Source organism: Taeniopygia guttata, chromosome 2, assembly GCF_048771995.1.
Source record: "Taeniopygia guttata chromosome 2, bTaeGut7.mat, whole genome shotgun sequence".
NCBI classification, from domain to species: domain Eukaryota; kingdom Metazoa; phylum Chordata; class Aves; order Passeriformes; family Estrildidae; genus Taeniopygia; species Taeniopygia guttata.
The window spans coordinates 61,912,770-61,940,719 of record NC_133026.1 but is presented as its reverse complement, the minus strand read 5'-3'; the positions used below and the strand labels follow the sequence as shown (position 1 = coordinate 61,940,719).

The 27,950-nt window shown below is 39.3% G+C and overlaps 2 long non-coding RNA genes across 4 annotated transcripts in view; both read right to left on the bottom strand.

The window, feature by feature from the left end:
* Positions 1-14,935, bottom strand: part of LOC115493751 (uncharacterized) — a 47,185-nt gene extending 32,250 nt beyond the window's left edge. For both annotated transcript variants that reach the window (XR_012053860.1, XR_012053859.1), the window contains exons 1-3: positions 14,731-14,935; positions 14,212-14,350; positions 4,286-4,548 (exon numbers count right to left, since the gene is read on the bottom strand). This is a non-coding gene — a long non-coding RNA (uncharacterized lncRNA). The remainder of the gene's footprint in view (positions 1-4,285; positions 4,549-14,211; positions 14,351-14,730) is intronic.
* A 5,008-nt stretch (positions 14,936-19,943) lies between these two features.
* The window catches only part of LOC140682312 (uncharacterized), a 117,099-nt gene continuing 109,092 nt past the window's right edge, over positions 19,944-27,950 (bottom strand). For both annotated transcript variants that reach the window (XR_012053858.1, XR_012053857.1), the window contains 2 exons: positions 26,038-26,117; positions 19,944-22,261 (listed from right to left, as the gene is read on the bottom strand). This is a non-coding gene — a long non-coding RNA (uncharacterized lncRNA). The remainder of the gene's footprint in view (positions 22,262-26,037; positions 26,118-27,950) is intronic.

The following is a 27,950-nucleotide window of genomic DNA, read 5'->3' as shown; positions in this document are numbered from 1 at the left end:
AGTGATACCCTGTTGGTACATTAGGACTAGAGTTTGGTACATTTCTTTTTTCCAGTTTATGTTTTATTCATTAAGGACACAAGCACCTATATATGCCAGTTATTTTTTTCTCTTTTCTGGGAAAGGTCTGATTTTTTAAAGCATCCTGCATTTGCTGCTCCTATTCAATTTTTCTGTAGTGAATACTCAGCACCTCTAAAAATCTCTCAGGCTCAAGCTGAATAAAGTATGCAGAAAACAACAACCTGATTCAAAAAACCCCACAACACCATCTGAAATTTTAATATTCTTTCCCTGTTCACCCAGTGCTTCAGCACATGCTGAAGTGCTTTGCAGGGAATTGGATGTGTCTAGTGCCAAGTACACCTCACAGTGCTTTGGTGGTGGATGCTGAAGCCTGAGCTTGCAAGGGCTACTGTGGGGAGTTCTGCAGCACAAGAACTGGGCAGCAAGTTGTCTGCCCTACAACAATTTGATTTTGTATCAACTTACACAAACTAGGGGCCTATGTATAAATAAATAGAGAAACAGAGACAGAAAAAAAAGTCAGTTTGTATTAATTCAAATTGCCTAGATCTTAATTATTTGAGAGCTGATGTTAAAACAAACATAAGCCTAAGAGTAGTTTCAGAGGATTAGACCTTAAATGGAAACAGGTAAGTAGCACTGAATAAGTTATTTTCCATAACTATTTAGACAGTCAGCAGCTCAAAAACCTTCAGTAGGTAGAAATTTTTGTTGGCAGAAACAGCGCTGAAACCTGTCAAACTCAGAACTTTGTGTTATAGCTCCTGAACTGTTAGGTTTTTATGAAGCTCCATGGATTTATTCTAGGATAACATGAAGAGATGTCTTAAATCATATGGTTAGACTAAAGACTACCATATAGAAGTGTATTTCAACTGCACAGCCCTGTACACAGTAGACACCTTCAATGGATCCTCCTTAGTAACTGCAATAGAGAGGTAAACACACTAATAAAAATGATAAACAATAATTTAAAAACTAATAATAGTTACCATTCATTATTTCAACATTTTTCTTAAACTGGCACAGTGAAAATTTCTGTCTCATGTCTTATTTAAGCTAGCAACATGTCTCATGTGCCTGTTCTTCTAGATTACATTTACATATTTATGATTACATTTCCAGACTCTCCAAAAATTGCTCTTCTGACTCATAAGTTAAGGAAAGCTTGAGTAGCAAGAAAAAGAATTTTAAAATAGTCCCCTTCAGTGACATTAAAATATCTTAGAACTAGGAAAAAAAAAAAAAAAAAGGATGGTGAGTTTTCTAAGTTGTGCCTCTAGACCTCAATGCATTTGAGCCCCTTACATGATTTTCACACAATGATTTTAAAAGTTTCAAATTATTAGAATCTAAATTGAGATCAACTCTAAAGCATGGTGTGTAAAAGGCTCTATAAAGTAGGTTAGCCTAATTTTTTTTTAACCTGAAATTGTTTTGGCCTCCATAATCTGTGCTTGGAAAACATTCTGGGCAAGATGGAGCTGACTGACTCTATAGCCATGTGTTGTACAAGCAGGCATCACACAAGCCAGTCATGTACAACCAGAACTCCTAATAGTCTTCAGCTTTCAAAACACTAACCCCTACTAAGGGAGTGAAAGGAGATGCCCTACTTGTGTGAAGGGAACCTAACAAACACCCAGGAACAGCTTTGATATTTTCCAGTTTATGGACACCAAAAGCACAATTAAAAAAAAATTAAAAACTTTGAAACTTTACTCACAGTGTAGCCCTGATTTTGAGAACCTTATTGATAAGGATGGAAGGAAGTACATGTAGTTTTGGTTTGCTGAATGGAGAATAAGCACTGAAGTCTGATTCTTGTTAAATGGGGGGAATAGAACTCCTGCTATTCAGGGGTGATGTTTGCATCCAAACCTCATGATATTAAATTCCAGAACAGGCTTAATTTTTGACCCATACTCATTCATAGGAAACTCTGAGCATACATAGCAATCAAGCAGCTGGCCTTGGTGCTCATCTATGCCTTCCGTTGACTGGGGATATGTTTGAAAACCACACAAAGAAATATTGCTTTTGTTCTTGTTTTTAAACACTTCCAAGTCGTCTAGACACACAACAGTACTGTGAAGGTGTGAATATGAATGTGTGAGGGCACAGGGTCTAACAAACCATATAACTGGGCAATGGCTTGAGGAAAGTTTTGGTCCTATGAGCAGTAGCCACCATCTCACAGGCTCTTTTTAACAAATTATATAAGCAAAGCAATACAGTGGGTACAGCACTTTTTTGTTTTGAAGTACCCCAAAATATGCCTCAAAATAAGCAGCCTTTAGACCGCTGACAGGCAACTTGGAGTATGACAGCATACTCTGACCAAAAGCAGAAAGGTTAGACCTGTTACAGAAAACAGCCACTGCTTTCAGATCATTCCATCAGAAACCATCTCTGCTGAGCTAATTATTCTACCTCCACTGAAATTGATGAAAGTCTCTGATGCACTTCAGAGTCACCAGAATAAAACTAAACATAATTTTACCTCTGCAAATCACATCCATTATGACCACATTTCACAAAAAGGGTTTTGCTCTCCATGCCAAGGCATCTGCACAGAGCTTAGGGAATCCAATACTGGGCAAGCTGAAACACATTTGTTTTATTTATATTAAATCTACTACATAACATCTGGGCTTAATGTAGAAGTACGTCAGAGCAGACAAAAACACTGAAATCAGAAAACAGCCCCTAATCTACCCTAGCACCTTCCCTGTGCATAAATAAATTTGCCATTTACAAAAAGGACGATCAGAGAAATGAGTATAAATGTCCTAGGCTGGGTTTGTCAAGATGAAACTTTTCAAGCCTTTGAAAATTTGTGGCCAGAAGGCAACAGCATGATCAGCAACAGTGCTTTCCTGAAAAACAGCAAGCCTAGGACTTTATCCACAATTTTTAGTAGGAAATGTAATAACTTGTGGTAGAAACAGAGAGTTTAGGACTTTGCAGTAGGTAATTGCACTGTTATAAAAATATTTATATTTGTCTTGAAATGAAGCTACAAAGCAATGAATTTCAGCATTATTGATTGGAAAGAGCCTTAACAGTCTTTTTATTTTCTACTTGCCACCTTTAGGATACTTGGTATTGACCCATTCAAAAAGTCTATCAGCAAAGAACACACCTGCTGTGCCAGTTGATATGCTAAGAGTTTTTTGAAACATGTTTAAACTTGTTTTCTACCTGCTCTTTTTTAACATTCATATTAAAAAGAAGAAAAATATCCAAAGTAAGAAACAGCTTGCCATTTAACTTCCTATTTTAAAATTCTCATCTCCATTAGAGAAACTAATTTTCCTGCACATTTTCTTTGGCAGAAAAATAAAATATTTCTGATTCATATTCCACACATGTTAAACTGTGATTGCTAGTATTGTTCATTGTAGAATTACAGACTGCTTTTAATACTTAATGTGATTTAACAGTCTTGACCTAAGCATGCTCCTTTCTGTGAAATACATTAGCATTGAACTGATTTAGAGTAAAAAGGTTTAGTGTTGTGCTTTTTTTTGAACTAATGTGTCCAGGCTTATTTTGTTTCTTTGTGAAACAATAATTAATAGAAATAGCAATAACAAAAACAAAGTAAAAAAGCCAAACAGAAACCCCACCAGAACAACTAAAAGTAATCAAAACAACTGAAATTTACACACTGATTCATGTCAGGAGGTTTACCTCAGAGATAACCAGCTTTTCATTATTTCATATGGAGTCCAAGATGGAATAGTGTAGAATTGGAATCTTTGGTGGTATGACCCAGACTTTCACTTACTTCTATTCTCTTATAAATTTCTACAGTTGATTAAACTAAATTTCAGGCTTCCCAAACATTTCCATTAAAGTTTCTTTGCGTTCATGAAATGTTCTTTATGAGAATGCCAAACCTCAAAGTATATTCTGAATCAGCTGGTTCAGGCAGCTTTTAAACATTTCTTTGGGCCCAGGTCTATGAAGTCCCCAGCACTTATCTGCAGCTCACTCTAAGGCTCCATTAACCAGATGTTGTGGGCAGCACAAAATTGAACAGTCAAGCCTATATTTCTGGTACAGCAGTGGAATGAAAGGCATGGTTAAAACCCCAAATGGTTAAAACCCGTTTCAGGAAGTTACGGGGCTATTTTGGGCAAAAAGACAAGAAAATTCTATAACACCAGCCTATTTCACAAAGTCACATTAGATCACTTAGAAAACTTTTTGGCTCCTAAGAACAAACCTTCGGAAAAAAAATCTCAATTACCTTCAGATTCACATGAGTAACTCATTGGTTCCAATAAGTACCAAGCCTGCGCACGTGCTTTTTGAGCATTTATGAATGTACCAGGCTGAGATGGTGGCAGATTTACATGCTGGATGCAGTTCTGCTTTTTAGTAGAAGGTGAAGGAAGATGAACACCTCTCATTTCGGAAACAACAGCTATTCCACAAGCATAGGAACAGATTTTCTCAAGCTGCATTCTGGTGGAGAGGAGGAAACCTCAGATCTGCAACACTCCTCGTTTCCTATAAGACAATATACATTCATTGCAACCTTTAAATCAATGGCAGAGCAGCTTTGTTTTGTCTGAATGATGAATGAAGATTGTTATTTCTAAATCATGTTTTAAGAGAGTGAAAGTGCTATACACTTTCTTGAAGTTTGAATATATTTCTGGACTGAGATCTTAAAGGCACTGGCAAGGCCAGAAAAAAATTAAAGAGATAAAAAATAGAAAATATTTTGAATATTTTATCATCCTAGCTCAAGAGAAATTGACTCTTTGTTATTACTTAAATATTTGAAAAATTCTAATTAAATATTTAATATTTGAATATAATGATGTAATGATGTATTGTAAGAACTTAATAATTAAATTCCCACTGGTGTTTTACATTATATCTGGTTAATTTTCCCCAAGATTTCTATGCAGATCTGCTGGCATGATGCAGATGGATTTTAAGTCTAATCAGAAAAAAAAAAAAGGGTCAGCAATTGCTACAATAAAACTTAAAAGTAGGAATAACTTATTTCTAAGTTCTAATGTTATGTCAAGGCTACTAAATAAATCAGATCCAGGGAATATTCCTGGCCTAAAGGCCAGTCTGACTGCATCTGCAGTATTTGACCTTGGCGCTTTGTACCACCCCACCTTTGTCTTTTGCACTGTGCAATGATGTCCCTAAGATATAGACACAATTTTAGTGGGCTTTTGTTTTTGGTTTTGTTTTGGTTTGGTTTTGGTTTTTTTTTTTCCATCCAGTATGCCTGAAATAATGCTCACCAAAACGGTGCTTTGATCATGTGAGTCTGATACATATGTTTCATGAACACACAGAGATATTATAGGGTGCAGAGTCTGCTCAATCCCAAAGGTCTGTTCTGGCAAGAGATATTTAAATGTGGCTCAGGCTTTTCTGTATTCCCTCTTGAAACTGATTTCTGCTCCCTGCTTTCCCAGTGCCAGGAGTAGGCATTGCCATAGAGAGCACCATATAGCACAGGTCAAAACAATCAGGGAACATACTCAAAGTCAGGCAGCACGGATGCTCAGAAGTCAGTGCCCAAACACACTCCCTGGACAAATTTTATTTAGCAACAAAAACAAAGCCCAAAAGTTTAAAGGAGCTTTACCACACCCACAAGAACTGTGGGTTGTGATAAAGGTCAAAATACCATTTATGGAAGCACATTTGGCTTTTTCAGCAATTTTGTTAGAGTTACAGCCCAGCTCTAAGGAACACACAACCAGCTGTGTGTGAAGGAATCCCATGTGCTCTGGGGTGAGGAGAAGGAAAGGGCCACCCAGCCAGGACACCTTCCTGGCATTGTCCTGCTCTGCTCCAACACAGCTCCTGCCACAACTTCTCCACCAATCTCACCAAATGCAGGTGATGATCCTTTCTAAGGGATTGGAGAAGGGGTTGGGACTGTTTCATGATACTAAGAATAACATGATAAAAAAGGAGGCACTATGAGTTCTGAACATTAAAATGGTATTTGTGATCAGTGACAAAATTAAAATAGATTGTAATTTGCTTTCTGCAAGAGCTGTAATTAGGATTCTATTTAATTTCGTGTTCTTGTATGGAGCAATATTTTACCTCTTGAGGAAGGGGCAAGAAGGTGCATTTTCCATTTTTATACTCATATATCTGTATCTATCACATAACATTCACACTTTGTTTCATTTTTGAATACCAGGTCAGCCAGTAATGCCTAACCTTAAAAAACATTCTTTGCTTTTTTGTTAGACTTCTTTAGTGTGAAAACGCCTGCATAGTCACCAATTAGTGTTGAAATATCAGGAGAAAGGTTTAAAAGCAGGTAGGAAGAGAGATCAACAGAAGAAAATGATCCAGGGCCATCCTCAGTGCTGATTCTGACTGTGTGGCTTAAAGCATATCACACTGGTTAACAGTTTTGAAAGGTATTTAAAATGATAGCTCAAATCAAAAGCAGTAACTTCAAAATAAATTCTTAAAATAGGAAAAAGTTAGGACTTTCACTGAACTAAACTTAGATCTTAAATCCAAATATGAGTTCTAAAATGTCCTGAATTTTTTTCCATATTAACTGAGGTTAGTATGAGTTATGCTACTGTAAACAAAGGAAGATCTTAACAAAAAATTTCTGTATGTTGTGATTATATCCACAGTTATTCCCTAAAATTAGGGGTAATGTCTCACAATAAATAACACCTATAAAGTAATAGTAAGGCAGAAGCTTCTTAAAATAAGCCAGAGGTGAATTGTATGGAGTACTGTTAAAGTATAATGGTAGGAGTCATCTGTTCCATTTTTTCAGCTTAAAAATGAATAATGAAAAAACTATTATATTAAAAAAATGCAACACTTAAAGCAGATGTGATACATTTTCACTGTGGTCAGAGAATGGTCTGCAGGTAGATTGGCTAAAAGTATGTCTTTGACTACTATTATATATTTTCTTTTAGTTTAATGTTATATTTTGTTCCAAACATTTAAAAATAAGTTTGTACTGTCAGGTTTTTAGGATTTTTCAGAGAAGTCTGAGGTGTGGTACAGCAGTTTTATCCCCCTAAACTGAAGGGAGTTGAAGAGGTACAACAATTTTCTCCCAAATGTGGATTAGGTGGCACTTTCTGTGTAATTTCCTTGTTGTCTGTCTCACTGAAGTGGCTTGACCGTCACATTTTCTCCAAATGGGACTCCAAATGCTGGGCTGCCTGCGCTTTTTCCATGGAAGGACTAAGGTCTATGGGGGCACCACAAATTTTGCAAAATACCCTTTCTGGGAGCTTCCAACACAATGCAGTTAGGGGGATTCGGAGGCACCACTTCTGATGGTCGAGTGGGAGGAAAGAGGACCTGAAGATTTGTTAAGTCAGAACAAGCTGCTGCAGGCAAAGTTGTTCCCTCTTTCTACCTCAACGATTTGCAGTTTCTGAGAAACTTCCCACCACACCACGAGCTGAAACATGAACCCCACTGGGCTCTTTGGGCAGCCTCAGTGCCATGTTTGGACCCTGAACACTTGGGCTGCCCCTTGATGCACCTCCAGCATATTCAGCCAACTCAAAGGCAGGTGTAGGCAGACACACACAGCAGCTGATGGGATATACCCAGCTTTAGCCCATTTCTCATCCCAGACTGCCCCAGCTGATGAGGAACTGTTGAGGTGAGCCTCACACATCACTTTCTTCCCAGCTACCTCCCTCTAGCAGGTTTATCCATCATGTTCAGGGGCTTTCTTCAAAGAAATTGTTGCCAAAGCTCTTTCCATCAATCAAACAACTCATCAGATAATGCCTGACTCATAACATATCCAACCCATTAATTTTGCTTTTAAGTGGTGTGACCATCTCTAAGAGTACACGGACTGCTCTGTCTCACAATTAAATGGTAAGACAACCTAATAGGACTGCATTTTCAAAGTGTAACTTTGGCTTTTTGTTTAAAAGAACAACACAAAGCCTTTTAGCTGTTCTAACTTGTCGCCTTTCATGACTGTGTTCTCTAATCCTCCTGTTATGAATGAGCAAACAGGAGAACCAGATTTAAATTCTTTCTAACTCTTGTTATTTTATATACCTTTAATTTCTCCCCATTAAAACTTGAGAGACAACCTTTTTACTGTCCTTTTTCAGGTGGAAGGTAATGCAAGTCTCAGAACATCTTGGGAGGATCAGGGGTCATACATGTACAAAGTTCACCAAGAAATGCATAGTAGGACACATTCTGACAATACAGTGAGAAATTTTTGAAACTTTGTTGAGCTAAAGCAGAAAAAGTCTTCCATCTTATTGGTCTTAGTCACAGAACAGCCATTCCAAAATCTATTGACCTTTAACATCTTATTTTGTTCTGGGACAACATCCATATTTCATTAACTCCTATTTGTCATTTGCATTGTCTGCACATTAGGATACACAGTACTCCACAAAATATCTCTTTGTTGAGAAGCAGCTCAATTATTGCATTATGATACTGACAGTGTGGCACATTTCATGGCACATTTTTTCAATACTTAGACATAGGTAGTATTTAAAACATCTACTTTGCTGTTATTGAATCTTCCCATTCCAGAAGGTTGAAAATTACCAGAGGAATCATATTTACAAGTCTGACTTTCTACAACCACATTTTAAACAACAATGTTAATTTTATTTATTTCTCTATGTTTTCCTGTATAACTCAAATTGTGATCAAGAGAACCAAACTTTTAATATGAGCATTCATTAACATTCTTTAGTAGCTAAAGCCATCATTTTTGACACTTTTTACAGTGATTTACTTCAGGGAATGGTGCAAAATTACATGCAGAAGAAAATGCCATTTTTTAATATTCCTTTAATTTCAGAGTTTTACTGAGGTTTCTGGTTCTGTGTGTTACAAGATCTACAACAGTGACAATACTAAAATATTTTCAAATTCCCTAGTTATATTCAGATTTTTACCAGTTTATAAAAAGTTCCTCAGAGTGAAATCTAAGAAAGTACTTCAAAAGAATAAAATAAAATAAAATACAATACATTCTGGCTGGCTATTGTTATCCAGATAACAAAGAAACAACTTCATTGTTTGGACAGGCCAGTGGGTAAAAAGTAACTGAATTTCTGGTGCAGATTAAGTACTTAATATAATACATGATCTGTATCAGCTTTAATTTGTAGAAAACATATAATGAATCCAAAATAATTTTAAAATAAATATATTAGAAAGCTTATGGAGATTGTCAAAAGACTTTTTTTTAATTAAAGACTGCATAGCTACTCTTGCTTCCAAACATCACATGAAATATTTTCCTACTTCAAGCACACAAAAAATAGAAAGTAAAAATGTTCTTTATGGAAGAAAACACAATAAATTCTGTAAAGACCTAGAGACTGTGCCACTTGAGGAAAAAATGAGTACTGAGGTTACAGTTTTATTGTTAGTTTGCATAGAACTGTATTTTACTTAAGTCAAAATTAAACTTTGTGCAGTGAGGGAGACTTAAAGAAAAGCAGCCCATTTAATGCGCACACTAACAGCGTCCATAGAAGAGAAAGGGAAAGATTGAGGATGAAAGGAAAGAGCACTCTGCAAGATGTGTGGCACTTGGGGAGACTGCAGTGTTCCTGGGGAGGGGGTGAAATCTCTGCCAGCCTCTGCTTCAGAGAATTGACTAGGACTGGCCTCTGCTAGGAGCCCTCAAATGTCCCGTCAGAAACCTCCCCTTGCCCTTCCAGGTGGGGCAGGTGCCTCCCATGGCCTTTGTGTTTGCCTTCCCCCTCTGTGGAACAGGCAGATGTGGTGGCGCTTCTATTTTCTCAGCTCAGAGCTAGGTGCAGGCCCCAGCCACATCTCTGGCCAATTAGCATTTTTACCTCCTCTTGGGCTTCAAGCTGTTCTGGGTGGACTCAGAATTTAGGAAAACTGGTGGAACTGGGGCAGGTGCTCTGCCTCTTAACTGGAGGACAAATGCTGCCAAACAATAGCATCCCTGCATGGAACTCCCTGGGCAGAATTGCTACCAACCAGGTTAGCCAACCTTTGCTGTAGAGGGAAATCTGAATCATCTTTCCAGGTTCTACATTTATAGAGGAAATGGGAAATTATTCCAACTGACACGTGGAAAAATTGAAGCTCTAACTTCAAAAAAATGCCAGCCAACCCAAAAAGCACCAAGGAAGCTAATATCAACAGGCTGGTTCACAAAACATAAATGCAGCAATTTCAAACAGGAAATACTAACAAATTCGAGTTAGTACAATCAGAATCACCACCAGCAATCAATATTGATATGTCACATCTCTTTCCACACGACAACATTGTGTGTTTGGCTTAAACTGTAATTGCTCTCATATGAGGAAACTCAAAGTAAGGATGAATGACATTATGAAATCTGCAGAATGCTTTCAAGAGATGCCAAATGGATCAATATCATAAGAAGGGATTGATTTAGACAAAAAGATTAACACCCAGAACTATGAAGCACTGTATTTCATATCCAAATAAAGAAATGGAAGATTTAGTAAAGCAAATAACTGGAGAAATCAACACTTACTGACCAAGTTAAGATATACAAGCAAAAATAATTGATATGAGCAAAATTTTATATTTAGATTTAATTAGCCAGTTAAATAAATGCAGCACAGACCTCACTGTCAAACTAGGACACCTTCTTTTATTGCTCTTGTTTGGATTGTTTGTCCCTATTAAGACAAAGTGCAGATAAGCACAACAAGTATCACATGATTTGATATTACACCAGGAGAATCACAGAAACAATGATAACATATAGCTCATGTGCTTGACAATTTGGGGTACACACAAGTACAGATGAAGATATTGGCCAAGGTTGCAAAAAATAATCAAATATATATTTGGCAAAGAAATGGTCTGCTGCTAGCATCACACGCCTCACCCTTAAAGAAGAATCGTCACAGATCTCAACTCCAGCTTAAGTCTAAATGCATGAATCTTGAAATATTGAAGGGATCTCAAAATATGAAATGAATTTTAGTGTCATAACAGGCAACAGCTACATTTATTGGAGTAAACTGCATTTGTTCATCAAAAGTCTGTATCTTGAGAACTAAACTACAGATTTTCAACTTGATTAGCATTTTTATTTGGATACATGGAAGTGAAGGCTGGAAATGCAACAGAGATAAAAGCACGTGTCATTTAAGGGAACAAAACCATGGCAAGCATAAGGATGAATCTGTTGGCTTAGGAGAAAATTTATAGGATATACATGAAGAATGAATATAGAACATCTGCTAGGAGAGGGATATACAGGGGAGCAGGGCCAGAAAACATTACTCAACACAAGGAAAATTCATGGGACTTCATAACAAAAAGGACAGAGATCAGAAAGTAACAGACTGGACTAGCAGGGGCCGTGCTCATGTCTGTAGCACATCTAAAAAGAAAGGTTCACCTTTGATGTAGGCTTAGATGAACTCTGACTGGACTCTAGTACTTCAAAAATGCTTGCTGGTACATTTGTTTCTAAATGAGAGGAAGAATAAAAGGGCTTTGATAGGGCAGTGGCTGTAATTGTGGTTCTTATAACTTTATTGACCAGTGCTGTGAACTCCTCCCTCTATGTTAATCCACAGCCAGGAATAATGACAGGTACCAACCCCTCCAGTCACCAAGAACTGCAGCTCTCCCCTTTGTCCAACCCTTTATGCGTAGCTCTAGCCCATGCTGTTTCCATCTGAAATATCATACCCAGGAGTAGGTGGTGGAAAAGCCCATCTTTGCTCCCTTCCTCAGAAGAAATGGGAAGGCCCACGAGTGAGCAATAAGCCAAACAACTGTATCACTCATGAACCACACTGCTGGGCAGCCATAGTTCCTCCCAGTGCACCAGATAACTTGCATAGAAATTGTCACTGGTTAATTTTCCGATGAGAAATTTTCCAAGCAAAAATGCAATCTGACAAACCTTGAGGCTGTTCTTGCAGAACTTGTATTATGCAGTATAGGAAGAATGAGGATATTAATTTAAATCCTCTTTGGAAAAGCAGCTTCAGTTCTACTTCTTCAGAGGGTAATGGAAGGAACAAATTCACACTATCTTATGGAAAAAGTCCTCAGGCTGTGCTTCTTCTGTGAACTGGGCAGTGCTGCCCAGAGGAGTCCTAAGTTTGTGGATTTGACCTCAGCATCTTTCTAACTTCACCATAATGTGTCAGTGTGATTACATAAAACATCCTGGAGCTCCCCAAGGCAACACAAATGACAAACCTACTCTAGACTTCCCATTTGGAAGAGTGTGATTGCATCAGATTAAGCAATTTGATATTCTAACTAATTTCTAAAATTATGCCTGGAGACTAGATTTTTGAGTGACTACTCTCTCATTTACATGAAAATTCAGGATAACAAAAAATGAGGTTGTAAAACATGCTAACAGTTTAGTTCATCCCTAAGAGAGAAACTTGCCAGTATGATTGCAAAAGAATAATCTGCCATAATTTGTCTTTCAAGGATCTACACCGTTGTTGTGGTCTGAAAACTAAGGCAACCAAGACAAAACTAAGGCATTCATCAGTTTGAAAGGGTCTCCCCTCAATACAATCAAGAAAAAGCCTCTCTCTGAGGGTACTTTTCAGATTCCTGCCCATGTTCTTCACATGCTAACCTGGGATTATTACTTGTACGTTTATATATTGAGGGACCAAGTAAATATGTCTACTATCTTATTTTTACTGTGACTGACCTCCAAACAGAACAGGAAATCTCTTTGTAAGCAAATTCCCATAACCAGTCCCCTTGCTGTTTAGTCTGCATTAGATTTAGCAGTGACCTGCTTGCTTCTTTGATTGGCAACCATAGTACTATAAAAACAAATGTACAGAGCTAATCTCACCAGAAAAGCCTCCCAATCTGCAGACTCTTTCAGCTTTATTTGGACTGAAACTTGATGATAGCTCCACTAGACAGGAAACGCTCACCCCTCCTTTCTAATATGGCACTACCAGGAGGACACATTTTCTCACAGACCAAGTAGCAGAGCTGAGAGCAGGGGAGAGAGCAGGAACACCAGAGACCTCCTGTAATACATGTCTCAAATTCAAGCTGTTGTAAGACAGCAGAAGCTGACAACACTATTTATTTAACCTGCATTTAATTCTTTAATTGAGAAAAAGCATGGTTTATTCCATGCTTGAAACTGGGTGAGATATGGAGAAAGCAAAGCAAAAGCATCCCAGGCATTTTAAGCCCACCACAAAGTAGAAGCTGGAAGGAGCAGACACTTGAACAGCAAACCATTTATTTTATTTTCTCACTAGATATAACACACTACTTGTTAATAATGCTCTGCAATCCTGTATCACCAGGAAGCCCCTCCAGGTGGTTAGGACTCTGCCTTTGGTACTGTAAGAATTCACAGATATGCAGAAGGGCTCAATCTGTACAGCTCAATATGTACAGCACTCAACACTGACAGAAAATCTTAAGATAAACATACATGTGACAGAAAAGGAGTTGGGGGCATTATCCTGCTTTTCTCTAGCATGTCTACCAAGTCGTGATGTTTATATGATGTGACCACATATTGAAAAGTCAAAGAAATGAAATATTTATTTTTGAGACCAAATAAGAGAAGCCACATGGTTGAACTAGCACTAAACAAAGGAACCACCAGCAGGTGTGAAGTGCAAGTCTTGTCCTTCTTACACTTGCATCATGTGCATTTGATGCCGCTGTCAAAGCCAAACCTCACCAGCCATCCCAGCCAACTGCTCCAGTTCCTTAGAATCTTACAATAACCTGAGCTGGAAGGGACCCATGAGGACCATTGAATTCCAACTCCTGGCCCTGCACAGGACACCCCAAGAGTCACACCATGTGCCTGAGATCATTGTCCAAATGCATCTTGAACTCTGTCAGACTTGTGCTGTGACCACTGCCCTGGGAATCCTGTCCCAGATCAGCCACCCTCTGGTCCAAACATAACCTCCACTACATACATAACATTGGGATGTCTGTTGGAAAATTGTGGATTCACCTCCTTCTGCTACCAGTACAACCATGGTTAAAGAATACATCCAAGAACTGGAAACTATACAGGCAAGTATATGTGTGTGTGTGTGTGTGCACAATTAACCCAAGTCTGGATGGTCACAGAAAAAAAATTCTTCTGCTGTTTCTTCACCAAAATAAAAAATGGACCACTGACAGATTTGAAATTATGTAGCCACCTACCTGTGCACAAGAACTTGAATCCAAAAGAGTCCTAGCCCTTTGAGAAAGGCAAATCACAGCTCCATACCTGAGTCATTTGCACTCCACCTGGGCCCGTTAAATGCTGGTGCCCAACTATACCCAGGCTGAGGTCTCTTTCCTAAAAGCCCAAAAAGAAGGACACAAATAAAACTTCTGTGAGATTCTCTGGCTTTTGTTAACTGAAGAAGGGGAGGTGGCCACTTACTGTGAAGCAACAAGGTGCTAAATCCAAGAAACACGAGGAAAGCCATGAGCTCGACCTTCTCCCTCCTAACCCCAGCTATATTATGACTTTTTATCTCACCTTCCTTCTGCTGGCTCTCCTACCTGCTCCATTTGGCATTTGCTTTATTGTTAAACTCCAAGATCTCATTTGACAGGGTAAGAAGCAGGAAGGGGTAAGCGCCTCCATCCCATTCACCTGACTCCTATTACTCCGGAGAACATTTCCACACCTGTTTTCAGATGATTAAAAAGACGCTTGAAGAAGTATCTTACTGGCAAAAAATTAGCTGTCTCACTTTGGTCTGCACCTTCCTTTCATGCAGGGTTCACACATTAGCTACTTCTTGTGGACATCAGCTCCTGTGCAAGATGGTCACGGGCTGATTTTATGGATCAGGCGCTGAATTTCTCTGAAAAAGAAAGAAAAAAGGTTAGGCTTCTTAATTTTCTGGGATGCCTGAAGAAAGCCTTTGCTGGAGCTGGCACCAGCTCATCCCCACCAGCAGGGCTGCTCACAAGGCTTTCTCCCAGCCAGTTCTAGGGGTGGCTGGATCCTTTCATGGGATGACATAACTCACTAAACCTGCAGAAGGCTACACCTGCCAAGGGTGTGAGGGGGAGCCTTTCTGGCATTTTAAGAAGTTGAATTGCCTCAGCAGAGGCCAGTAATGCCAGAAATGCCACAAGAGAGGGCAGGGCTCGTGACCGTGGGGTGAAGGAGAAGGGCCTCCCCATTCTTGGCAGCAGGGACGGCTGGTTTGGCCATCCGGAAGCACAGCCTGAGACTCCTGCCAAGTGCCTGGATCACCAGGCTGGAGGCAGAAAGCTGCAGTGCTCCCAGACCCTCCCTGCTGAAGCTGGCACTGTGCCTGGCACCCCAGGGTGTTAACTGGGACAGGGAAACTGAACTGCTGGCTGGACAGCAGGGCACAGGGACACTTGCCAGCTGGGGCAGAGCTCCAGGGACATCCCTCACACAGCCAAGAGAGGCAGGCTTGCACCCTGCAAAAGAGCATCAGCCTCATCTGGGGAAACCCTCATGATGCCCTAGACAGATAAAAATCCTTTCCTTTAGCTTGGAGCACAACAGTAGGGGGGAGTGTCCCTTCTCTGGCAGAGAAAGGACCTAATGTCAGGTGTCCTGTCACTGTGGAGAGCTTATACTGAGGTTCAACTACTATTTCCAGCAGCTGCACTATTTTTGGGGTTGTGGGTTTTTTTGGGGGGCTTTTTTGAGGTCAAGGGACTATTGGGGTTTCTCAAAGGATATTTGCCAGAAGTCCCATTGGTGGATGCCATCAGGGGTTAAATATGAGCTGCATATCTACTTACTCAGCTCAAGAAGGGAAGAGAAGAAAGAAAAAAAAAAAAAAAAGAAAAAACAGAGGCAGTCCCAGGCATGCCCAGGAGCAGACCTTTGGGCACCTCAGGAATTTTACTGGCAGGAACATAGGCACTTGCAGACTTTAGACGCCTCTAGGGTTAGGCAGTAGCTGAACAGGGGTTTTGAGGATCTAAATATTGGCCACAAATGCCTACAAGGCAGTTAGGCAGAGCTTACATGCCTAAACCTTTTTTGTGGCTCTAGCCCTAAACTAATATTATGGAAAATACCAGCAATTATTAGGGACTTCTTATCAGATTGGATACATGTTTCCTTTGCATAACTTTACCATGGCCTCATTTATGTGGTGCTTGGAGAGGATGAATACCTGTTCTGCATGAGTAATTATGCCAAAGGCTCGTGTGAGGGAGGTAGTTTATGGCCGCTGAGTAAGGCCAGCTACGTTTACCAACACAGCTCCAGCACTCACAATTGGTCTTACCCCTTAATCTCCCTTGTTGCTTCATTTGCCTGATTGCAAACAGACCCCAGAATATGCAGTTGCACTGAGATGATTGATGCCAAGATGCTGCAGTGAAAAGGAAGTATTCTTTTAAGCGTTATCACGTTCACGAGCATAAGCAAAGCCATGTCACATGACAAAATGTAAATAGAGCATTTCTTAGAAAAGCCATTTATTTGCCTCCATGATTTATTATTCAATGACATGTAGGCTATTTTTTCTTTGTTACTGGCACTCATGTTCATAATAACAAGGTACTTGACTTGAAGGTATTTGGCCAACCTTTCCAAAGTGCTATGTAAGCAGTAATCAGAGAGAGCTAGGTTCGTGAGTCAACAAATTGCTCTCCCATGCTGATCAAACAGTCTTGGCATCTCTATAAAAAAAAATACAAAGGCAGATTTTGGGCTGGCTTACCCAGTTTTCTCTCTAAAATTATTTATTGTATTTGCATTTGGCAGAGTTCAGGCTTAAAATAACCAAAAGTGACAGTTGTTTTATTAATAAAATTTTGCATGTGATTTTCATTTATGTTTAGAAGGATAAATGAGACAGCAAGTTAGCCGCCAAAGTTTTTGTTGCCATAAATTTGGTTTCATTTGCTCAACCTAAAGGCAAAAGATCCTCTAATTTTGCACTATACCTCCACAGCCTGCAAGAGAAAGCAGCCTGATAATACTTGGGTCAAAGCTAGTCAGATTAGTAGAGCTGAGGTTTATTGTGAAAAGATTATATCCCAGCCTACACCAGGTTATTACTGCTAAAGCAAGTTACAGCCAGATAGACTGCACAAGCTGCAGGCTTTACCAGGAGGAGGAACTCAAATCTAAGTAGTATTTTTCCTCAATTTCCATCATATATGCTCACAAACCCAGGTCCTGAATCCAAACCATATATTCCCATGCTCAATATTGCTTCTTCACTGTGTAAATGAATGCTTTTTTTAAAAAAAAAATCTTTAGTTGTGAATCATCTCACTGCTTCCGTGTGCAAAGTGAGTAGAGTTGTGTGAATAATTGCATTTATTTCCACTGTGACTGCTGAATTCAAAATATTTTGGAAACTTGCATTGAACAGATGCAACTTCCCTTTCTCCCCCTACTCTTAATTTTTTCCATGAAATGAAAAGAGGAGAGCCTCATGTGCACTGAAAAACTCCTTCTGACCCCCAAAATGAAACACTTTGTTTCTGGACGCACATAGTAAAAGCAAAGGAAATTAAAAGGCTAAATTTCATAAAGGAAGAAACAGCGTTCTCCCCATTCTGATTCAGTAGCCAGTATGCAAGAGACAAATACTTTGGTATCCTGAGGTCTTTGAAGCTGACATCTCCGTTCCCTGGCGATGCCACTTATCATCCCTCAGCTTAAGGGAGACCACCAGGCTGTGGCTTTCTGTGCAGCCAGTCTGCTGTGCAGCTTTTCTCTGTGCTGCCTGTTTTGTGGTGCCCCAGACATGGAAACAACTCCCAGGGAAATGAGGTGAGGTGTCACTGCCTGAAAGAGCTGCCTCAAAAGCAGCAGGTTATCCTGCTGCAGACAAGATGCTCCCCCAAGGTACAGCTCTGCAGGTGGAAGCTCTGCCAAGCATCCTCCTTTTGGCTTTGTTTTGGTCCGTCTGTGCAGTAAGCTGTTCCCTGAACCCAGAGGCTCCTTTATTCTCAGAGAGGGAGCCCTTCCCATCAGGCTACACAGTTATGCTGCTTTTTAACCAAAGGGTTACTTCAGCATTTGGTTTCTACCAAAAGGCTGTTAAAATATTTTCACTTATTGCAGGACCACAAACATCTGTTAATTATGGGTCTGGGGTTTATTTATTTATTTATTTTAATAGCTGAGTCTTATTGACCTTCACTTAAGCACTTTTGAATATTTTACCCCATATAAAGACTGCTGTGTTGAAAAGTGCTAACAATTACCATCATGGGAGTCTTGGATTCAAAGACAGTTTGCAGACCTCATTAAGCCAAGGAGCTTGCCAAATCCAGTCTTTTCAGTTCAATGGAAGCAACACTTAAGTCCCTTCATGTAGCAAAGCAGCTGCTGGCAATGGCGCCGGCCTGGCATGGGCAGAGAGAGCTCAGCTCACCCAGGGAGACTCATCAAACCTGATACCAGAAGATAAGGAGTCACTCTGGAAACAAAGGGAGCTGTGAGAAGAACCCTAAAAAGCAGCATGATGGCTTTTTTGACATAGGGCTGATCAGTGAAGCAAAGTCAAGATCTCTGGGCTAGGCAAAAGCCTCCTGGTTGTTTCGTGTCACAGAAAACATGACTTCTATCTTGTCTCTGTGTAGTTACAGTGATAAATCCTAACCAATGCAGAGCAAGACTGGTAAGGTTTTCCAAGCCCAGCTAGTGATGGGCTAGCATGCTAGGAGGTCTGCATCATGCCATTGAGAATTCCTGTCTTGTATAAGATATTTGAGAAAGCAGATATTTGAGAAGTTTTGAAAAAGTAAGATAAGCAAAATCAACTCTTCAAAATGCTTTAGGCATTCAAAAGATTGAAAAGCCAGACTCCATATTTGCATACTAAACATGGAGGTAGGAGAATGCCTTGGGTTAGGCAACAGTGATTCTGTGCTTTTCAGCTCTGTGTGTGAAGGATTGACTACAGGCACTCAACTACATCAGTCTGAGTGAGGCAGATCAATCTTACATTGGAATGTAGGATCTTCACAGGAGTATGAACGGGCAAGAGCAGTTTAGAAGCTTTCAGTCTAAAGGAAGTGAGAAGCATAGAGGCATTGGTATTCATCAGGGAACTCAAAAATAAGAAGGAAATTAACAGACCTACAAAAGAATTGAGGCTTCTGAATCCAGCACTATTTAGGCACTTTTCATTTGTGAGGGAAAGGAAAAGATGTGCAAACACATGACAGGTATCCTGATTCCCAGGCCAGTGCTGTCCACAAAGTCCATCCTTCATTCTTTGTGTCATTCTCAGCTCAGGATGTTTTCAAATGAGTATTTTCAAAAGACAAATCCTCTTTCCTCTCTACTTCCAGAGAAGTTACAGAGATGAACCCTCATATTTGCTCAGCACAACCTCTCAAAATTTGTTTGCCCCAAACCACTTTATTATATTAAGTATTCTCCCTATATTTGTATTCAGCCATTCATCCTTGCAAGTACTAATTCAGTATAACACCCAGAAGCTGCCCAAACACGGTTCTCAAGTGTGATGTAAATTAATACCTCTCTGTGGCATAGCTGTTAACAAGTTTTATAGAAATAAGAAAATAACACAAGATTTGCTCTGGAACAAAACTGAATGATAAAATCCCTTTGTGAACATTTTGAAGACATTTTTTTTGCCTTTAATTTACAGCTTCCTAGTGTTTATCTCTTCAGGTGGGATTTTACAAATTAACCATGGGTAGAACACTCCCCACTTCATAATTCCCTTATCTTACTTAAATAGGAGACAGATAGGAACTTCTATACATGCTCACACCTAGCTAATAAAAACAGTGATACATTGAAAATTTCCTTATCGCCTCCAGTTTCCACACAGGTGTTCTTGGTGATAAAGTACTGATTGATATAAACAGTGATTTCAGGTAAAAAGCAACAATTAGCCAAAAGGAAAAGGAAAGAAAAAAGAAAAAAAAAAAAAAAAAAAAAAACCACGACAAATTAAACCACCTTTCCTCAGTAGGATTTAGCTGAACTGAAAATACTGAAAATATTCAAATACAAGACTGTAAGTGTTAATTTTTTCAGTGAGTCACATAATTCCTTTAGTGATGCTTGCTGTCACCTCTCACAACCCATAGGCAACTTCTCTTTCCTTTTGAGATGATCTTGATGGGCTATTCAGAGATATGATAAGGAAATGTATGATATTCCCTTTGGTGTCAGCCAGCGCAGGTTTGTCTCCAGTGGGCGCTATCACAGATAGGGTCTACAGTTATTCCCGAACAACAGTGGTAGGAGAGTTATTCTGGAAGAGGAATTACTGAGAAAGCTCTCTCCATTTTAGTTCTTCTGGGATTGTTCTTTCAGATGTAATAGAGAGCATTTCAGTGTATTTAAACCAGCTAAACTATGCTTTAATAGCTGTTTAAATAGCTAAACTGTGTTGCTGCTATTGTGCAATGAGTGTATCAAATACCTCAAGTCCACAGAAAATTGTGAAAGTTTGTGTTCTACACTGCCTTTGATTATTTTAATTTTTGTGTTCCAAAGAAAATCTTTATTTTATAGCCCTTACTAATTCCTTCCAAACAGACCACTAGAGGCCCAAAAAATAAAAGAAAATTCACACCTGCTTTTGTAGAAGTGCATGGTCAAGTTTTTGCCCCTGTGAAGGCCACAGCTTTCTGGACAATGTCACTAGGGACAAAACTGGAAACTTGAACATGTGATAATGTTTTCATAAATCCACCCTCTCTCAGTTTTCCACCATTTGTATTAATTATCCAATAATGGTATAAACTAAGATTAGTAATTCATAAACCCCTCAATAAAATGTAGAAGAACAGAGTATCAGTCTAACAGAAGAAGGAATTCAAGCATACATTAAATTTCACAATTTCCAAGGTTGTGTCACAGGCTTTTTCCAGAGCAATACTAACTGTGCTCTCTGTCAGGACAGGACTCTGGATTTGCATCTGTTATTCATGTGGTACCCACAGGGTTCAGTGGCTGCACTCAGCCAGGCAGATATCATCATGACTGGACAAGAGCACCAGACTCCTCAGTCTAAAGGACAGCACTGCCCTTTTCTTATCAATTCTTCTTAAAGTTTCTGCCAACTTATAAGGAATAAAAGTACTTTCAAAAAGTGGAAATTTTGTTTTAGGTGAAAAAGTAATGCTTTTTCCCCGTGGCTTTTAGATTATTTCTATAGAACCAACAGAGTCCCATTGAGTAGGGACATCCATCTGAGACTTTATATCAGACCTATCAAATTTCTCTGTTATTTCTGTCTCGTATGCTTTCTGTAGTGGTTTTATACCTCAGTTATATTCTCCACATATTGGTATCTACTGAACTTCTGAAACTTGAAGTTAGATACCTGGTTAATAAGTTTGGGGGTTTTTTGGTGGTCTTTTTTTGGTTTTTGGGGTTTGTTTTTTTTTTTTGTTTTTGGTGTTTGTTTTTTTGTTAGTTTGTTTATTTTTTGTTTTGTTTTGTTTTTTCCATTCCCTTTCCCAAAGGCCACCCAAGAGTTAAAAATAAAAATCTTCAATATTTTCCACAGGTCAGGTGTTTGGGTAGGTTTCTTCTGGCGTCTACAAGAGGTACCAAGTTAATGACAGAGGTTTCTAGGCTCAGAATGCGTGAATTACTAATGTAAGGGTCCAGTTTCTCAGTAAGAGATACAGGGTGCCACTACATAGGCACAGCATGCCACTGTACAGCTGAACAGCATTCTTAGCATATCTACTTAGCAAATATTGCTTTCTCAAACCCTCAAGGCAGATGGGAGTAGGAATTTAGACCAAAAGTGCCACTGGCAGAACATCTATTCCAAGGGCAATTATACAGATTATCAAATATATTTGATTATTCCTAAGCATTCTTGATAAGCATCAGATATGCTTAACACTTTCCAAGAAATCTTTTCACAGGAGCAGGACCCCATAGATATAACTTAGCCGACATTAACCAAAATAGAATAAAGCTCTCGAAGCATCTTTGCATTCCTGAGATCTGTTGCACTGTTGTCATTTGGAGTGGCCACAAGCAATCACATAGGTATTTTTTATTCTTGTTGCAGTTATTGTAACATGAGTGTTTGCTGTGGATTATGCCTCACACTCCAGCAGCACCAGTATTATCTCATGTCACTGACTCTTCCTTACTTTGCTCAGTCAGGGTCCAGTTGGATGCCACCATCTGTCAGAGTCCACAAGGAGGCATGGGGTCTGAGAGTGGATTCTCATGAGAAAGACAGCAATGTGAACAGGAAATGTCCCATCAGGAATCCTTTCTTGGGACAGGCTCCTGTGGAAAAGAACAAACCCTTATTGTCACTATTGCAGCTTTAGCTTTATATTCTTGTGCTCATCCTTTGATTCATTCTCTCACCCCCCACTCTATTCCCATCTGATGGGTGGGAAACAGGATATTTTGTGAAATTCTTTCCTTCCTGTGTGGGTCTACATGACATCTTTAATTATCAACTCTCTGCAATGGAAACGAACAATTAGAAAGCACAACTATCCTGCCGATGAGATCATAACACAGTTGCTTTCTGAACAGGTATTTAAGGTATCGCCTTCTGTCATTTACAAATATCATTGATGTTATTATTTAAAAATATCACCAAAAAAAAGTCTTAAAACACTTCCCTACAGAACCAGTGATCAGGAAGAGCTTTACAAACATTGTCTTTGTGTCCCCTGAAGAGTTTGGTTTTTTTGTGATGCAAAAGGGAAGGCGACCTCTGCCTTCTTCCATGGACAGAGCTCCAGCCAGGTGGCACCTGCCATTTTACCTGGAATGAGTAGGAACACTTGTTTATTTAATAACCTAATGCAGGAGCTGATCAGAGTGATGTGTCCTTCTACAGAAAACCCCAGTGGCTGTAAAGATTTTTGTCAGGGTGGGATTTCACACTATGGAGGCACAGAGATTAGCACTGCCTTGGAAGAAGACCAAAGTATAGACAAACCTGGCACGCTCAGAGGATCTGGAACTGATCCTTCCTTGCCTTGTCCTGTGGACTGGTGGGTGTAAATGCTATTAAGCCTCATCTGGCAGGACTGTCCTTAAATGCCAGCAGTCCAAGTGATAGCCCTCAACTTCTGGATGTCCTATTGGGTTGGCCTATTCCTCTCTCCCAGATCTACTACGATGAAATTTTCTTTTCCCACTGCTGCAACTGTACAGCCCCAGGGGACATTAAGATGATCCTGCTTTCTGATTTTCCTTCCTTTTATTTCTTTGCTTCTTTTTATTAGTTTGAATTTCTGATGTTCTACCTGGCACCCGGGAGAACTCATTTACACCACTACAGAGCAGCAAACACTCATTTTGTGAAAACAAAGAGTAGCAACACAAGACTAGATCAGAGAAATCCAGGATTTCTGAGCCAGTATGACATTCCAAAATTTGGGGCTGTGAACTAAGAAAAGTGCAGAACAAAGTATAGGGTTGTGCTTTTGCTAAAATATCTGTCATTTCCCAAAGGTGTCTGAAGGTTGGTGTGAAAACCCATGTAGGATCTCACCAGGCTGTACGTCACATCTGAGAAGACACAGACAGGAATAAGAAGATTTTCAGGCTGAGCTTGTGTGCCAAATATCCCAACTGCTATCTCACATTGTCACAGCAACAGGTTTGTCTACAGCTGCTTCACAACACAAAGCAAATGCAGGCACTGCCTCCTCATTTTCATACAGATCTAATCATGAAACAAGAATGTGCTTGGTCATATTTGTGCTGGGACTGCATGTCCTCAGCAAAGTTTACACACCCTGATAAATCAGCTTGCAGTTGAAAATATAAACTACTACTGTAATAACAGAACATTAATGCACATTTCTCTGAGCAAAGATTGCCAGGGTGTGAATATTGCTAATGGCAATAAGGGTCTTTATCTCATCTTGTAAAGTGTTATCAATCAAACTACAGGTGTTAAGCAGGTAAAAGCTGTAGTTTGAGGCAATAGATAAGAACTTTTCCCTTGGATCTTAAGCACTCTTTCCTACTAGATCTTTCCTGAGAGAAAGTGTCAGGATATCAAAGGGGAAAAAAATACGTATTTTTAGGCCTTGAGGCATAAGAGGGAAGGGATTTTGTAAATAGTTTTAGGAGAAGCATTATCAGCCTCTCAGAATGACTTCAAATAGCAATCTCTTCCCCAATCACAACCAGATGTTTATTATATTTACTGAAGAATTTGCCATTTTTTTTCTTAAATAACAATATGCTAATAATAATAATAAATCTATGCCTTGTGAACTTGTGAAGTGTATGTGGAAAGAGAGGCAAGCATATTTGAGCTTGCCATATTCCATAGGCACCCAAAACAAATGGGTGGCTACATTACGCTGGGGCTTGTTTGATGTACTGGTATCTAATGCACATCTCTTGGTTTGCTCCCAGCAAGTGTTATGTGTCTTTAATACACAGAAGGTAAAGAAATAAATTTCAAGGCTACAACTGAAAGCCACTATAAAATTCCACTATTACTGTCATGCTGTAAAGTACATATGTTATTGATTCCTCTGGCCTCTTTTACATGGGAGGTGACTTGGTGGCTTGGGGCCTCAGCTTTTTTCTGAATTCAGACCCTGCCCAAGGAATCTGTTTGCCTTAATCTGAGTCTCATTTTGGGTACAGAAATAGCTGCATTTATAGCAAGGAAAAGAAGATACCTATGCCTGGTTCTATTTTGAATCACAAGTTTATATTTTTGGGATCTAAAAATCTGTAATTCAGAGCAACAGGTTCTTTTTTCTGATAAAAAAACCAATATTTTTTTACAACTTTATACTTTCTTCCTACTCCAAAAAAAAAAAAAAAAAAAGGGAATGACCAAAATGAAAGATATATGTAAGAGTTACAAGTCCTAAGCAGCATAAAACCAAGTGGAAAAGTAAAGCCCTTTTCTCTGTGCAATTGATCAGAGGCTTCAATTCATTTTTGAGGCAGGGAAACCCTTTGACAGTCATTTTAGAGTCTGGGAAGAGAGGCTGGGATATACCCAGGGACCTTACTCGGGGCGGGCACCGGAAAGCAGAGCAGAAACCTGGCCCTACATTTCCAGTTTTGAATTCCAGCTGCCCAAACTGAACTCTAAACTATGGGAACTGCAAGCCAAAACCAATCCTGAAAAGAAAAAAGAAAAAAAAAAAAAAAATAAAAGCTCTGCTAGGAAAGATATCTGCAAAATTCTGTGCATATAACCTGATATTTGGTATCTGAGCTATCTACCTTCTAACACAAACCACTGCAGATGAAATAGCCAACCTCCTTACACACAGGTACATTTTTAAATGAGCAGATTTTGTCTGGATTTCAGCAGAACTTTAGTGTACTATAGGTAGGTTCTAACTGTAGGTTCAGCTAAAACATTTTAATAATTATCTCATATTGTAGTGATCATCTCCTGTGGTCACTCAATTTTCACAGAGTGTTACAATATTGTTTTATCTAATGGTCTTAATCTATTAAGAAAGGCAGTGCTCCTGGAAAGGTGAGAATTATTTTGTGCCTAAACTGACAGTAGGTCAAAACTCAAACGCTGACTCTGAGCCCTTGGAATGCTGTAGAAAATAGCCCCAGACTTGTGAACCCAAGCTGTGCCTGTGCCATGGTGTGGTCCAAACGTGGAGGAGCTCTTTCCAGAAGCCCAACTACAGCTACAACTAAGGAATACACACCAGTTAATTTACCCCGTTTATTACCCGAATCTAACAGTAGTTGATCAGCCTCTGAAGTGAAGAACTCAATCTCAGTTGCCAAGATTGACTGATTGGAGTAATTGAAGCAATCTTATTTAATGTTTGCCTTAAATGATCTGGCAATCTGATTCAGATAAGATTTCAAACAGTCTCTGTGCTTTTGATCTCAAATTAGCTTCAGGATTAACTCAAGCTTGGTTCAGACACAATAAAAATTCTTTTAAGTGTATCTTACACCATAGCTATGCTCAGGCCCTCTTCCTGATTCCACCAGATTAATTAAAGTCTCACTTCAATCTGGTTGTGCTAGTGGCAGTCTGAACTGTAGGACAATGCTGAGAAGCCGAGGGGAGATGTGAAACCACTTACAGAAACTCCAGCGGCTGAAGAGCTGCTGCAGGAGGGAGAATCCTTGCTGCCTCTTCTAAATGGTGTGAATTCTTGTCTCTCTGGTACACAAAGAAAAGTTTCTTTGACCAATAAGATCAAGAGACAACACATCCTTCCAGAAAAAATAACATTAAATTAGTTTATACAAGACAGCAGTCAAACCCCAATTCTACCAGTGAAAGCTCAAAGTGAACCTGAGCCTTTAAGGAGCTTTCCCTCTGCCTTCTGTTCACAGGATGTTTCAGACAGAAATGCTTCTAACATTTTGAAGGTATATTACACAAGAGGTATGATTTCTTGTAACATAAAAAGATCATTTTTGTTGTAAGTAATTGCTTTTAACAGCTCTGTTCCTTTGTGCATTCCTTTCCCAGGCACAGTACAGGTGCTTCAGGGCAACTCTAAAGAACAATTTTCAAGAGTGGCTTGGGAGCATAACTGCTGGTTTGTTAAACAACATAGCTAAGCAGACAGACAGATACCTGTCAGAATCAAGTTACTGCTGTAACTAACCTCATATAATAAACTCTCCCAGGCAGCCTATTTACAATTTGAGGGGAAAATATACCTTTGAAAATTGTTTTCTAAAGGTATTCTGGCTCACATTTCTCTGCTCATGATTAGGCTTTGTGGTATTAATTCCATTTTTTTTTTTAATATAGTGAGGTATCTAGGCTCAATTTTCTAGAAGTACCTAGGTGTGAATAGCTGCAGACGTGCGCACTGGTACATCAGGCTTGCTGAAATCCCAGCCTATGACTTGCAGCTCTCCATCATTTGCTCTTTGCTGCTGTTGAAAGGGACAATAAACACTTTGAAAATCTGCTCCTAAGTAGCAAGATTACTTCAAAAGGTGAGTTTGAGGTTCTTAATTCCCTTAGAAATGCTCCACATTTTTCACCTCAGGTCTACAGAAGTATTTATGCATCACCTAAAACCGCAAAGCCTGATTTTGATTAGGCTGTGTGTACCACTGCAAGTTATTGCTTTAAGATAGCATCATGAAAAAACTTCAGTTATAACTTAATTAATTCAAACACTATCGTTGCTTTTGAATGGAAGCATTTTATCCAAGCAAAGGATCACCCCTGAATGACTGTATATGTACTGCAGAACCACCGTGGCTCTAGGGTTCAGCTAAGGTCTACATTCAAAGTTACTGCATTAACACTTATGTTATACTGCTGCCTACAGGTCCATATTTAAAATTAGGGTGTTATGCTAACTTACATTTAAACAAGGCTCCTGTTCCAAAGCTTAGAAAACAAGCAAGATAAGAAAGATACGGGAGAAGCTGAACCAATTTTACTTTCCATGGTTATGTTTGTGTATGTAATTGAATGCATTTCTTCCACTGCCCTGAAGCCACCGCAGAGGGGCTGGTTTGGTAGCAGAGCTACATTTGGGAATGCACTTCAAGAGGAAAACAGGGGTTATGTTAGTGCCTGCATTAGAGATGCTGTGGAGGAAAGCATAGGGATATCTGGAATGGCAGCCCTTGACATGACAGACAGGTCGGTATCTGATAATCTCTCCTGTGGTGTTTGTTGCAAACTGTGATTTCCCCTTGTGGAAACTGCACATTTTTTAAAGCAAATGTATATGTATTTTGAGGTTGGACACAGAATATAAGGACTGTCTTTTCCTAATTTGTGGTTTAAAGATCCCTTACAAGTAGCCTATAAATCTCAAGAGCTTGTCATGTTGCATCTCACTAATATATTGAAAGAAAAATGACATATGCCACAGGTTTCACCAAAATAGAAACATCATTCTTGCAGAGTCTGGAGTGGAAAAGGGTAGTTTTCCTTTCCAGATCATGTGCATAGATTCTTTGGGTAACCAATTTAAATGGCTACACACATACTTTGAATTTCAAAATATTTTCTGAA